The sequence below is a fragment of the Chelmon rostratus genome, chromosome 17 (assembly GCF_017976325.1).
Source record: "Chelmon rostratus isolate fCheRos1 chromosome 17, fCheRos1.pri, whole genome shotgun sequence".
Taxonomy (NCBI): domain Eukaryota; kingdom Metazoa; phylum Chordata; class Actinopteri; order Chaetodontiformes; family Chaetodontidae; genus Chelmon; species Chelmon rostratus.
Genome location: NC_055674.1, coordinates 589,212 through 605,092, shown reverse-complemented (window position 1 = coordinate 605,092; position 15,881 = coordinate 589,212).

Here is a 15,881-nt window from a genome sequence, read left to right as displayed (position 1 = left end):
GACGACAACAACAACACAAAAACTTGAAACACAAATGCAAGACAGATAACCAATCAGCTAGGAAGAGATAACAATCCAATCACAGATAAGAGGAAACACTGCGGGGTTGGGTGGGGTTCAAAAAACAAAGACAAAAAAAACAACAAAAACGCCATCACATAATAGCTGACTTAAATACATAACGTATACAAAAAGAGGGTACAAATAAACCTACTATTTATTACGGATGTACATGTAAATGTATTGAACATATGAAGCAACACATGGGTTAGCTACCTGTAAAAACTATGACCGATAATATGACATTTACTTGTTTATTTGTTTGTTTGTTATGCCTTTTTTCTTATTTTTTAACAGTTTCTTTCGTTTTTTGAGGGTCTCCGGACAGTGATGGTGACTGCCGCTGGGTGGGACTTCTGCAGGACGAGCATTCCGGAGCCGCCTTGATTTGTTTCTTAAGCTCTTTCATGTATTTCCTGGACGAGTGTCTGGAACCGAGCACGTTCTAGAACTCGTACTTGTGTGGGACTTTTTAGCCTTCTCGGCCCCCGTCAGAACATTCAGAAGCTGCAGAGCTGTGCTGCCTTCTAGCACGAAGCTTCCGGAATGCCGTCCTGCAGGACGAGCGCCCTCTGGCTTTGGTAAAACCAACTTTGTCCCCGTGTTTCTGGGAGGGAGGGACCGACCTCGCTGTTGGCTCAGCCACCTCTTTAGACCATCTCTCATTGGTTGCTCACTCCTGTCATTCACCTCAGTCAGTCTTTTAAATTAGCTTAGACTGGCGAAGTCCGACCTGCCACACGCCATTCAAAAAAGAACGAGCGCGACACGCTGCCCACTGAACTGTTCTTCACAGCCAGCTGACTGGTTGGGAAGACATTGTGTGTGTGTGTGTGTGTGTTTGGGGGGGGGTCGTCATTGCAACGTGGCAGGTTTCCACAACAACAACCTCCCCTTCTTGTCACACCTATCCAACCAAAGAGCAGGGGGAGGGAGGGCCTCTGGTTTTCCTGCTGAATTCGATTGGCCAGCGGCAGAAAACATGACGTTTGACTGACAGGTGAACGGTGGGAAGGAAGGATGGTGGGAGGAGGAGGGTTTAAAGGAGGGTGGGAGGAGACAGACAGTCAATCTATGCAGTTTAGATAAAAGGAAGACGACTTGTCCCACCTCCTCCTCCTGAAATAGCCAATGAGGATCGGGGGTTCGTGTTACCGCACCAAAACGCTCATCGCACCGATCGCTGTAGAAGTATTGTAGTGAAGGCCGGGTGTCATCTCCAAGCTGTCACAACTGTTCTTCCGGAAGATTCTTAAAAATGAAGAGAACACATTAAAAAGTAAAGAAGAAAAATGAAGTAAAACATAACAAAATAAACCTAACAAACAAGCTAGACAACAAACGAGACGGGCAGAAAATGTAGAAAAACCTCAAGCTGCTGGTGTGCCCTGGTTACCTGAGTGTCGTGGTAATAACGTCGCTTTTTTGTTTATTAATGGGGAACGTTTGTTGCTTCGTTGTTCCGTGATGCTGCTGTTTTAGTGCGTGCGTGACGTGTCCCGTGACGTATCGGCCTGACATCATTTAGCGGTTACTGTTTAGTCTGTCTGGTTTGATGCATTTGCCTGTTTCCTCCCCGCATCCCTTCATCTCCTGCCTGACTGTGTGTTTGGGGAATGTGATGTTTAATTCACGCCATTTAAATGCCTGAGTTGCACAGGTGCTACCGAACAGGAGACGTCTTTCCTGTTGGTGGGTTTTCTCCGTGGAAGGTGGAACATGTGACACACACATTTACATACATTCACAGCAAAGCACATGCATGAGCGCCTCATGTGTACAGCTCACACAGAAACTCCCCTTTGACAGACACACTTTGAGCTTTCATCGTGCCCGTGCTAGTGTTGGACCGGGTCGCATAGCATGCTATCGAATTAGCTTGTTTCACATGTAGGTCATGCAGAAGCTGCTTGCTGGAGATTGATCAAAGGTTTTTGCTCCTTTTTTAATGTTAAAGACACTTTCTGTGTGTCCAGACCAGCGTTTGGGAAAGAATGAAATTTAGGAAAAGAGTTCGTTTGACCCTGGAAGTTTCACTTGGTAGCTTTTTCCGCAGCTTTTAAGAGCAGTTGAACGTCAATCTGCTGATGATGGTTGAACATTTTTTGGCTATTTAGCTTAGTGAGTTTCATTTTAACATGTAAAACATTTTGCATTTCACAAACATAGCAATATACTCAAAGTAAATATCACTCAATTTGTCTTTAATTATTGTTTTAAAATGTATTTCCTGTATATCAGACTGAGCTAGCTATAGCAGTTAGCAGCATGTCTGCACACAAAGGCAAGACTTTCACTCTGTTACTTTTTACACGTATGAAGTTATGACATTAACATGATAAATTGAAATAAATTAGTTCCTTTTAGTTATCACAGTAATCTGAGTACACTGCTTCCACATTGGGTGAACATATTGAGACGTGCATTAACATTTCCAGACTACACATGTTGTACATGCATGTTTTCTTCTGTTACTGTTAATATGGTCTGCATTGAGACGTACAACAAAGTGGACGCACGGCGGTGTTAACACAGTGTTGTGACTGTGGCCTCAGACTGGGGGGGTTTGTCCGTGTACTGGCTCTGTGATGCGGAGGTACGTCCGCCTCTGTTGAGGCCTACACCGGACAATCCTGCACCTTTACATCACAATCACTGTCAAGGTAACAACAACCACAAATACCACCTTAATCTCCACAAAATCAGTCTCCACCATAGTTTGTGTCAAAGAAATAAAGTCAGTTTGTTACCGTTAGCTGTGTTAGCTAGCTAGCTCACTGTTTGCGACTGCAAAGTGGACAGAGTTTCTTCTGCCATTCAGCATTTCCACAAGTAAAAGTCTGTTAATTGATTTTCAGTTCAGTGACTGACAGTGAAACACTTGGATGGACAAAAAACTCAATCATCAATTTAAAAGATTATCAGCTGCGTCAGAAAATATCTGGTTCTTTACTAACAAGTCAAAGTGACTTTGCAGCTCTGTTGCTCTGGAAGGCTACGCTCCAACAAGAAGCTAACGGGATGGTTGTTTGATAGGTATTGTTAGCAAACAGTGGAAGCCACGGTGTGACGGACAGCGTTCGATCGCGTTAGCTGCTAGTCATGGATGCTTGTGGCTGCCGGAGCGATGTGTAGACACGAGGAAGCAGTCGTTGCTTTGTTGAGTGTTTGTGTTTTCTCGGGAGTCGTAGCCGTTAGCATTGTTAGTTGTAGATGTCTGTGATGCTGTGTGGTCGCTAGATTAAATAAAGGACGAGGATTTTAGCCTCAGGTTTGGAGAGGAGAGCAGGTGGGAGTTTTTCTGTTATTCTTTGACTTCCCAAAACCAAAACTTAACTTCTATGTTTACCAAAGCTTAGCAAACACACCCGACCCCTCCAAGCAGCAAAATCCAAGAGACGTTTGTTCAAATGAATTGTCAGTAGATTTAGAGTAATTCAGCACTTTTCTCTGCTGTTGTGTTGTCAACGTTCATGACTATATTCTGTCTTTATGAGTGGTTTCTAAGTAGTTTTGCTATTTTAGACTGTAGTACAAACACAGAATCTGTCCACAAATAGATTAAATATTTAATCATGTTGGTCCCCGTCAATAAAATCCAAGGATGCTTGTTGGAACTACATTTCCCAGGTGTCTGTAGACTCTTTTAGAGCTTTGCTTCATTTTGGACATTTCAGATATCTATCGAGGAGAAACTAGTCTGACTTTTCTGTTCGCTGATTTCAAAGTCAACACATTTTACCACCACCAATCCCGGTGCTTCGTTCATCACCTGCCGGTCACATCATGAAGTCAGCCACACTATATTCAATTCAGTTACATGTTCATGATGGTCGATGGTTGTCAAGGTGACGTCACGGTTGTTGCTGTAGTCTCGCGATGGTTAGGTGGTGGATGGAAATCAGTGGTGTGGGGATGCCGTCGTAGCACCAGCCAGCTTGTTTTTTTGCCATATGTTTGTGTGTTTTCTGTAAAGTCCTCGTTCCTCTCTGGCAGCCATCCATCAGGCCCTGCCGCCATCCTCTTTGGAAAGAAAACATGGACAAACATCACAAAACCAGAAAGGCATTAAAGTTATTGTTAATTAAACAACCCGATGAAGGTTAGGAAGTTTGTCAGAGTATTCGGTCCCCTGTCCTTTTGTCTTCCCATTTGTGTTGTAGTTGTTTGGTTGTACAAAAAGATGACGTTGAGGATCGGGAGTCTGCCCCTTCCCTTCCCCAGCAGACCCCGCCCATCCCGATGTGTGTAATAATGATAATAATAATAATAAAAAAGGCATGCAAAAGCGTTGTGGAGTTTGCATGATGGTGTTTTTTGTACCCCACCCCCAACCTGCCCTCCATGTCGTGCACTTTACCGCTCATCGGACCTGTCTTTGGTTAGCATGTTAGCTAACTACTTTGCGCGTTCCAGCTTAATCTGCTATCTCAGTTTCTAACATTTATTTAGTTAAACACATGTTGGCGTTGCAGGTCGACAGGTGCTTTGTTTGTGACATTGTTGGAACACTAACTGGATTATTAAGGTATTTTGTTCAAGAGCAGGTTGATTACAGTGTGAGCCTGTGAAAGACTAAATTGTCAAATACGCTGCCGTTGACTTCAACCATCCTCCGTCCACACGACCCCTGACATCCACCTCCAGACCTTCCACTAGGTCACACATCACGTTATCAACTGAGCTGTTCGTTTGCTTCCTCTGTTGCATTGGTATTGTGTGTTTTCGTGGAGGAATCGTCCCCACAAATGTTGGTTATTGTTGAGCATGAACACTGTGGGCTAACATCCACCCGGCCTTGTGTGTGTGCAGCATGCCTCCCTTCCTCCTCAGTGAATCGAGATATGTGCAGGAACGCGTGAACGTGTGTGTGTTTGTGTCGGAGCAGCACGAGTTAGTTTTGATGTGCGAAGCGTCCGATCGCAGGTCCACGGGTTGCAGCTGTTTGATGAACTCCGCTTTGTTTTTTGGAAAATTGTGACAGAAGGGAAGAAATAAGAGATCAGACATATTTATGGACACCATGATCACTGTTATTATTCTATTTATTAAAATTCAAACCAAAGCGTTTTTTGCCCTCCCCTCATGTGTTCTCAAAATGTTCGCCGCTACTATCAAAGAGCACAACGCGAGTCAAGTTTACATTAAGATGTTCGTCACAAATGGTGAAAAAAATCTATAATAAAAACAACATCAAATGCTACCGCAACTGTAATAAGAAAAGCCCAGCCCCCCCTGCCCACCACCAGCCCTCGCTGCATGTTGGTCTGTCCGCTGAAACCGACAAAGCTATCCAATAGTTATCTCACATCTACGATGTCTGCCTCCACACACCCTTTCTTTTCTTTTTCACCCGTAGATGTTAGTTTGTGGTCTGGTTAGTGGAAAAATAAGACGCATAATCATCAGCGAATAAATGAGCATCGATAAGCTTTCCTGCACTTGAGGCATATACGGAGACGATGGTGGTGCTTTCTTCTTCTACTTATTATGTGCTGTTATTCTTGTTATTTTGCTGTGTACAGCTTGTTTATCAGTCTCTGTGTTCACACTACAGGATCAGTGCTGCCCTGCAGGTTTTAAGGTTTTGCTAGCTAGTCATTCTCTACGTACCTTGTTTCATGGCTGAAGGGTCAAAGCCAACCAACCAAAGCTTCTTCTCTCCTCCTGTCCACAGTCTGGAATTGTTCATGTTTAGTAATGTAAATGAAGTAATTAACAGTCAGCTGGTACATTATGAAGAAGCAGTGCTAGCTAGCAATGCTTAATTGTAATTGTCCTGCTTGACTCATTATCTTGACTGCAAATAACCGTCCAGCTGACATAAAGCTGAAGGACAGCTGGCAACCAGGGCTAACAGGCTAACTCTCCAAACTTCAGACTTTGTCTCTAGAAAGCTAGCGATAGTTAACGAATGCTAGCTCTGTAAGATCAGGAGGTTTTTCGTAGGATAATCACATGGTTCATTTTTAGTTCGTTATTGACATTCACATTATTCTGACACATGTTCAGGCTAGTCTTCTGTGAGGGGGTGTCAGTCTGTATAAAAGGCTGCTGCATTAGTGGTTCCCACGAGCATTTAGCTTAGCATTTGATCAAAGAAATCTTTTGATTTAAGCAAACACTCTTGATTCCGAATGACTGTTGAGCAGGTGCAGCAGAGATACATCATCATTTAAAGTCCAGCGCTTGCTAACTGGCTAGCTCCTGTAAACCTACAGGGAGCAATTTCCTGCGTGTGAAAAAGGACTGCAGCCTTGTCAACTGAAGTCATATATATATGTGTGTATATATATATATATATATATCTTCGACCAACATACTCCATTTCTAGAACTGTATGTATGTGGCTCTGTAGCCTTCCTGCTTCTGTTGGCTGTGTACAGTTTTTGGCAGAGCGGGGCACAGAAAGCAGAAAAAAATCATCCGGAGGGAGTTTGGGTGCGACACCAAGACTCCAAAGATTGACTTACTGTTAGCCGTTAGCCGTTAGCCTGTGTGTACTGGGCGTATTGTTTCACACACATATTGAAAAATGATTTGCAGTTCCTTCGGTGTGAGGTCATTCTAACACACAGGAAGTGTGTGGGCACAGTATGATCTGCAGTTATTTCTCAACCAGCAGACGAGTGTCTGTCTTCCAAGTCCGTACTCAACAGACACCGAGTTCAAAGACTGCGAGGACTCGCTTTTTCGTTCCTCCGTCGTCGGACCATTAAACTTTTCTCTACGATGATTTTTGTCTTCCTGAAACAATTTTCAAAAACCAAATCCTGTTCAGTGCCCTGCTCTGTACGACGCTCAAATGAAAATGTTTGTTTGTTTGTGTGCTGTGGCTTCGATCTGCAGCAGCGCCTTGATATTAACTGTGGTTTCTGATTTGATGTGAGGCTCCACCCGTACGTCTTTCCGCTCTCTTCATCGTACGAGACAGTATTTCAGTTTGTATCAGTGTTTTTTTCCCTAGTGGGAGGGATGGGATGAGTCAGGGGGAGGGGCTATGAAAACAGACCACGCCCACAAGGTAGTAGGAAAGTCACGTAAATAACATTGTTGTTATCATTATTATTATTATTATTATTGTTGTTATTATTACCATAAATAACAAATAAAAATGCAGTAAAACATTTGCAAAAACCCAGAAGGAGAACGAACGGCTTCACACAAAGTGATCAAACTAACATAAAAACTTTAAAAAAGGGAGGTTATGACGATTCTATAATAGCAATGATTTAAAGAAGTACAAAAGGAGTTATGTTATCATAAATAATAGTAGTAATATTGAATGCTCGCAATTTTGTCAAACTGAAACTGGATTCTTTGTGTTATGTAATTATTGTAAATAACTTCAAAGAGAGAAAAAATGACTTGCATGTCTATGTATAAATCTACTGAGATATCTATTCCCGTCAAAGTTGACAAGTAGTTCGATCTCTGTCCTTTTTTGCCACTTTCGCTTCCCCTCAAACATCACCTCCACCCCTCCGCCTCCCATCTCGTCAGTCCTCTTGTTCTTTCGGTGTGGGTGAGAGACGACAGCAGAGAGAACGAGAAACATCGCTTCCAGCGTCCTCGTCCGCCACACTCAGTTCAGGCGCCGCATTTTCACCGGCCTGCCGAAATCAAAGATTCACGCGCGTAGAAGACGACGTCCGATGGTGTTTTCCCGCCCACTGAGACGCACTGCTGTGCTTTTCTTTGTCACTCAGGTCTCTTCATTTCTGTCTAAAACAAGGACAAATCCTTTTAGACGGAAATAAAAAGACAACGTGTGTCGGCAGGTGTAACACAGCCACAACCACACCTCTGTCCATCACCCCAGTTCCAGAGGCTCCACCCACTGGCTCCTCTGATGAAAGTGCTTCCCTCCATATTAGGAAAAAAAACCCTGCCCACAGGGCTTTCCAGGCCACGCCCCCTGATCATTTCAGAAGCCCTATCCGCGGGTTTCCGAACTCTCTCTCTCTCTGTCTGACTCTATGTCTCTCAACCACAGCTAGGTAGCCAAACTACTTACCTAAAACTTGGTCTACCTGCCTGTTTTCCCAGAGTTTAGCCTGCACCCAGTCCCCAAAAAAGACCTGCCCTGCCAGTTAGTAGCCAGATCCTGAAATGCAAGTACCCTGATGCTAACATCAACCTTCTAGACAGCTGACAGTTTGATTGGCATGAGCAGCTCTGACCCGTCAGCAGAACCACGGAAAGACCTGAGTCCTCTTTTCCAAAGGCATGTTTAGGCTAACATGATCTTTGTCCTGTTGTAAGTCTATGATGGGTCAGGATCACTGGCTTTAAAATGCTGTTGGAAAATGGGCCACAGACCAGTTTTAAAATCACATGTTTCTGCGTCCGCTCAGTCCTCTTGATGTACCTCAGAACGCCACCACAGTCTTCCTTTTACGTGGTTGTTTCCATCATTTAGTCCTCATCTGGTTCCTGGAGAAGGTCTTAGCTTCAGTTTCTCAAGTGCGAGAGATCTCTCAAAGGTCAAACAGGAAACTGGATCTCACAGTGGTTGCAACAAACAGATTTAGTTGTGGCTCTCTGGAAAGGAACCAGTGTCACGGTTTAACCTGGTCAGACTTCTGAGGGTTGCTCAGGTTTGGGTGGAGGAAGTTTGATAAATGATTCTGAATGTAGTCCGAGCGCAGCTTTATGCCTTCGATGGGATTGAGGAACGCGGTCCTCCCAGAGTCGCCACCTAATTTCAGGCCCAGTCTCGAGCCGCACACAGGCCGACCGTAACGAAGCGTGCAATACACAGAGAAACAAGGGCTTCTTTATGACGGCGAGAGGCGCTCAGGCCCGGACGACCAGCTCAGACCTCCTGCAGGAACTCCTGCAACAAGATCACCCAGTTTAGACCTTCTGGAGCATCCAGAGCCAGAAGGAGCGAAAGCCCTCCCTTCTGAGTGCAGGTGGTCAAAGACAGGAGCTATCTCGGGGAAAATGGCAGACGAGAGACGTGAGGTTAGAAAAAATCTTTCCAAAATTTAAAAAACGATGAAACAGGAAGAGGACAGAGCCATCGCTCCTCAGGCGCAACTTTGACCGGAAATGCAACTTGTGTCCCGTTTTTTTTGTGTGTGTGTATGTGTGCGTAGCGTAATGTAAAAGCGATCTGTCCCACCCCCCCACCCCCCGCCCCTCCCCTCTAAAAAATACCCCGCCACCACCACCACCATCCCCGCCTCCCCCTCCTCCCCCACTCTCGTACTGCTGTTGGCTGTTCTGTTTAGTTCATGTGACGTGCCAGTATTCCCCCCCCACTTTACCCCCCTCCCCCACTCTCTCCCCCTCTCTCTCTTGCTCTCTCTCTCTCCTCCTCCCCTCTCTCTCTCTCTCTTCATGGATCTTTAAGATGACAACTCTATGCAGATGCTGTCTTTTATAAGTGTGTCAAAATTTTAATTTAAAATAAAAACTTAAAAAAAACAAACCCTGACAGACATATTGAAATGATAACAAAAAATGAATAAAGAAAAGGATTGTTCAGTGTACTCTGCTGCCTGATGGGATCTTTATTGCTTTGTGTCTTTTAATCATTCCCTCATCATCTGTTTCTCCAGCTGATCCTCAGTTTGGCTTGGAAATAAAGGCCTGTCTCGAATAACTGGGCCGCCGTCTCAAACAGTAAACTGAGTCTAACGTTGTTTTCCAGCAGTCGCTGATTTAAAGCCAGTTTAAATCCAAACCTCCCGCCTCTGATGGCTCAGCTCAGCGTTCACACTTCGCCAGCGTTAGCTTCACCTCACTCGTGAGCTGCAGATGTCCGACAGCGTCAGTTTGACATTCGCTCGCAGGTCTTTCACCACACCGATTGGTAATGTTTAATATTCAAATATCATGGTGAGCCAATCAGAAGCCATCTGGCTGTCAAACACAGCGTGTGCGCGTTAACGTCGTCATGGTCACATTCAGTTCAGTTCACCTTCACCAAGAACAACGACTTTTCTCCATGATGATCATTATTCAGACTTAAATACTTAGTCTTTGCTTGTGATGTTGATGACTGTCATCAGAGTGTAACTAAGTACATATACTCAAATTCAGGGTACTTGTACTTTACTTGACTATTTACATGTAATTCAGCTTCGTACTTTCCCTCCACTACATTTATCTGACAGCTGCAGTTACAGGACGCCACAAACGTGTGATGATCTTATAGAAAATGATGCATCGCTGTAGATTAAACCAGCCAACAGGATATAAAGTAGTTCAGATGAGCTCAACCTGAAACATCTACAGCAGGAATATTAATCCACAAACATCAGAGATGATAGAAACACTGACAGGAAACATTTTACTGATACACCAACACTCTGACTGAAGTACACTCAGCTGATAATACTTCTATACTTTTGAATGCAGAACTTTTACTTATAGTGGAGTATTTTCACAGTGTGGTATTAGTACTTTTACTGCAGTAGAGATCTGAGTACTTCTTCCACTACAGGACAACATGTGTTCACTTTTGTACGTTAGCTAGCTTTAGCAGGAAAGCTAACGCGTCCTGCTCTATAAAGCCATGAAGTGTTGCGAGCAGAACGCAGATTTTAAATTTGAACGTTTTTCTCGTTGTTAGAAAACCAGAACAACCGATCGGCGAAGTGGTCGGCCGAGGCTTTGAGGGAGCCCCCGCCTCATGAACGTGATTCAGAAAACGAGTGTGGGTGGAGTCAGTGGACGCAGAGCAGCAGGCGGAGTAGAAACAGGATTTATTTAGAAAAACACAGACGCAGAACAAAATGAGAGAAGCCAACAGAGACCCTCACAGCAGCTTCACAGCTTTCCTTCCTCTTCGTCAAACAGGAAACGACAAACCGAGGATGAGAGTCAACTCAGAAACCTTTTTTTTCCCCGCAGGCGTTTGTTCGCTCCAGCTCGTGTTGTTGATGTTGATGAACGAAGAATAAATGAGCTGAAAGTTCATCCTGAAATGAGACTCACACAGTGAAACAAAGTGTTTGTGTCAGGAATGTTAATGTTTGACTTCTGACTTTGGGACGACGCCTCAGGTAACGGCCGCTCTCTTTAGAACATCCACCTCCTGCAGAGATGCAGGTGAAGCAGTCCGACGAGCCTGACGGAGCGACCGAGGTATTAGACCATCTGGTTTTATGGTGGAGGACAGAAAACAACATGAAAGCAGGATTCATCTCTTATTTAATTCTCTTCTCAGCTCAAAAAGAACTATGAGAATAATGTTGTGAAAAAGAAAAAGAATGAAAATAAAGATTTTTATCCAAAAAAAGTCCTTGTTTGGTCACATGACAACACTATTAGCATTTCATATCTTTCTTCATTTTGTGTTTCACTTGGACTTTTCCTGTTGTTTTATCGTACTTGTGTTTCTTTTCCTTTTCATTGTAAAGCTCTTTGGAGACTTTCAGAAAATAATAAATTAAGCTAATTATTTCTTCTGTCTGAAGAATCATCTCATGGAATCTGAAAACATCTAAAACATTTTTATCAAACACGGTATCTTCATTTTATTCTAGATTTTACTTTAATTGTCTTTATTATTTTGTCTTTTTTAATGAAGCGTGTTTCGTTATTTTACTGTCATTCAGTCTTTTATTACCTAAAGTTCCCAACTTGATTTGATTTTAATTGTGATTATATTGATATTATTGATTATTGCTGCTGTGTGTGAAACACTTGGCAAACAGACACTGGAAACACAACCATTCATGCAGCAGGTCAAACTGGTATTTTATCTAATTCATGATTCACAAATAACAAAAGAAAAACAGTTATTGAATGACGACGTTGTTAAAATGTCTTCAGGGTCTGGTATCTGTCTCTATTATCTGTGTTTAGGTTAAATAAACTACATGCTGTGAGGGCACTAGGACCCAGAGGAGCCCTGATTGAACACATTCAGCTGACTGAGCAGGTGAGTGAACTCAGGTGTGAACTGAACATAAACAACCTTTAATATGATGTTAAAAGACCAGTCACATGTTAGACTCAGACCAACAACGTGTTCGTCCGTCTGACTTCCTGTCTGACTTCCTGTCTGACTTCCTGTCTGTGGCTCTCTCTCCCCATTGGTTAAATACCTAAATCCTGACAAATATATAGTTTCACGTTTCCTCAAACAGCTGCTCACTGTAGTTTTTATCAAACAAACGGGGAAAGGGAGCGTTTGTTGGGACTATTTTCAGCGGTGGATGAATCCACAGTTGGTGCTGTAGTGTTTGTGGCAGCAGGAAGTGTGTGTGTGTGTATGTGTGTGTGTGTGTGTGTGTGATCATTTCTGTTTTATAAAAACTCTGGAGGACAATAAGAACCACCGAGAAGAAAAACATGAACGAATATCAGTGTTTTTATGGAAGTGACGAGCTGGCGTTCGTGGCTTCCTGGTTGCGATCAAACCTTTTCTCACCGCCAGCTGCTCGAGCCGCTCATCAGTTCATTAAAGCTCATCTACAGTTATTTGTCGTGTATATAAAAGCTCATACAGAGGTTATGTAACAGAGGTACAATGACAACACATCAGCTAACGAAAGAGCACCGAGGGGCTACTGCTACGTTTCTACAAGTTGCTTTCCCGTGCACCATTTTGCATCCCCAACTAAAATGAACAGAAAAATCTAAAACAAGTGTTTTTTCTCATTAAATTCAGTCTGTGTCAGTTTTGTGTTGCAGCTCAAACAGCATGAAGGCGAAACCTTTTCACTTCATTACAGGTGCAGTGAAAAGCGTTTTTTTACTGTGACTTTCTTATAATTATGAGAAAAAGTCTCATATGAGACAGTTTTGTTCATTCAATTCAATTATTAAACATTTTCTCCTCGTAATTCTGAGAATTACAAGAATTATGACAACATTTCTCAAATATCTCTCATAAAGACGCAGACATGAAACTTGTATGAGTGTAACACAGTTCCACAGAGGAAGGACAACAATAATAATGATAATTTCAGAGTTCTATAATTAGAGGACCCTCGTCCTGTGATTATGAAAAGACACGTGTCCTAATTTTGAGAAATGAAGTCATAAAAAGAGAAAACATGAGAGAAATGAGGTTTGAGGACGGGACACAAAACGGCCGTCACAGCTGCTGCAGCTGTTTGTCACTTTCCTTTCAGATGATAAAAACCAAACCTGAAGGGGAGAAGCATCAACCCCCCCACTGAGAGTCAGCGTCTCCTGTGAAAACAGCTGCAGAGTGGGACCAGGTGAAAGCAGAAGACACACAATCATCATCATCATCATCATCATCGTCACATCATTAGAAGTTCTGCTCCTCTTCAGTTCGTACCACGACCCTTTAACTCTACACGTGAGCTGTCAGGCACGGAGTCAGGAAACACAGACGCCCGCAGAACGCCGTGGAAACGCAAACAGAAGGCGGCGAAGGAGAGATCACTGACGGTCAAACTGGTGCGATGCTGGTCGACGGGCGGCCGTGAGACCGGCCCGAAGTCTGTTCTGAACCACACGGCTCCCGACATCAGCTTTGTCCACAACCAATCAAATGTCACATCCAGTGAAGAGTCCCAACGCTCCACTCCAGGCCGGCGTCTAGTTGAACGGTTGGCTACGGGAGCCCGTTAACGCCATCTGAAGAAGAAAAAATCCACCAGCTGAAGGTTTTCTTATTATTAAGAGTTTCCTTCCTCGCAGCGACGACTGTGACTCTCATCTGGAGAAACTTTCTCATAGTTGTGAGATATGACATCTATCAATTCTGTGATCAACAGATCTGTTTGTGGTTCGTGATCAACGATCTTCAGTCCGTTCTCACTCCCAACGCATCAAATATGGCGGCTTGGTCAGCGGCCTTAAGCTTCAAACTGTGACCCTGTAGGTCGTCCTCCACCTCAATGTTTTCATGTTCAGAAGTCATGTGACGTAGCGTACGGAGAAGGTGGGGGTTGGTTCACTTCTCTTTAACTTAACTGAAGTTAACTTGTCTGTAACTGACGTATTTATTTGAAGTCAAATTGTGAGCAAACTGCCACCTTTTCACAACGTTAGCCACATGTTTATTCTTGTGCTCAGCAGCCTTTATTTTGAAAGTCTGACCGGAAGTTGCGTATTCATTATTGCCAACTTGACTTCGAACCGCACACACACACACTTTCTCAGAGCGACGCAGTTTGAAGCGAAGGCCGCTGACGAAGCCGCTGGTTTTGGCGGGTTAGAAACAGGAAGTTCCTGCCAATCGTGACATATTAGAGCTGAGAGTTTCTCCTCGTGACTGTGAGATAACTTCATTTTATATTCACGACTTACAGTTAGAACAATCGTAATAATGGGAAAAGATTCTTAATAATAATAATGATGATGCTGTTAAAAAGTTAAAAACAGTCTGAATCAGCCTGAAGAGCAACAGAAAGGTGTTGATTGGCTCTGACCTGGTGATGATGCAGGTTTACTGAGGCCACGTCGTCCAACCGCTGCAGAAACTCCATCAAACTAAACCTCCGGGGGGAACCGGACGTTCTGCGACTGATCGTCCAGCAACGTCCCACAGTGGCAGAAAGAGGCCGAGTTCGGACTTCAACACCCCCTCAGAGGAAGATGGGACTTGTTCAACATGCGGATGATAACAAGAGTTAACCGCTTTGATTCCCATCGGTGCAGCTCATTTTTACTGTTTTTCTTGGGCTGACCTGAAGGCATCTGTTTGACGTTCTAAGTCTGAATGTCGACAGAAGAAGAGGAACATACAGTCTTTGTCCTCTGCAGTTTAAAAAAGACAGAATGTCCTGGTTTTTGTCCATGTTGACGTCCTCCTCAGGGTGTGTGGGGAGTCTTATGTTTCAGTGAGCCTGAACACATCATGGAGGTCATCAGCCTCCTTCAGAAATGTTCCTCTGAATTTCATCTGGACGGGATGGAAAAAGCTCCTGAACACATCGTTTACGTCTCGAGCTCCAGTTTCTGTCTGCTGTGATCAGCTTTTACTTTAGTTTTGTATGAATGTAATAAGCTGCCATTTTACTCCCAAATCATCCCGAAGACATTCACAGACTCAGTCTGGAGAACGTTTCCGAAGGCTTCATCTCCACCCGCTGCAAACAGCTGATGCAGGAGTCTTCACCGTAGCTCACATCTGTCCCTTCAATGCAAACGTCTCAGATGCAGAGACAGCGATCACATGTGAGCAACAAGCTGGAGCTAAAGACATAGAAGAAGAGGTAGTGGAAAGAATACAAGACCCATAATCCACCTGTGCTTCCTGCGTTTGGCTGCAGAGGAGCCAGAAGTCTTTAAAATGTGACAACAGAGCGATCCAGTCCACCAGCGTCCAGCTCGGTTCAACAAGACGACAACAAACCGGCAGAGTCCAACCAGGCTACAAGCGTCTGTCTCCTCTGACCAGTTCACTGTCAGTGGGAAAACAGAGGACCAGTCGCTGTCAGTGGAAACAGGGACAACAGAGAGAACTTAAAGGCTCTTTTTCTGCCGGATAAAAACTCTGCTTACCCTTGATGGACAGAAAGTCAAAAGCTCAACGGGACGCTGACGTTTCCAGGAAGGAGGAGATTTAGTTTCCAGGTTTCCCGTCAAAGTCTGGAAACGTCTTCGTGTTTGAGGAACGGCGGATGTCGAATCGTAAGAGAAACTGAATAATGTTAGAATTTAAATATTTTATCATGTCAGCCATCGATCTGGATTCATGTCGTTTGAAGTCTCTGAAATCTGAAAAAAAACATGTCCCGACTTTACAAGTTAAATATCAGGTGATCAATGTTGAAAAAAGAAGTTCAAAATGAACTTGAGGGTGAATTCTTTGAAAATGCTATATTACATTCACTTATACATTTATATATTTATATATTTATCGGTGCCGCTGCTGTAAT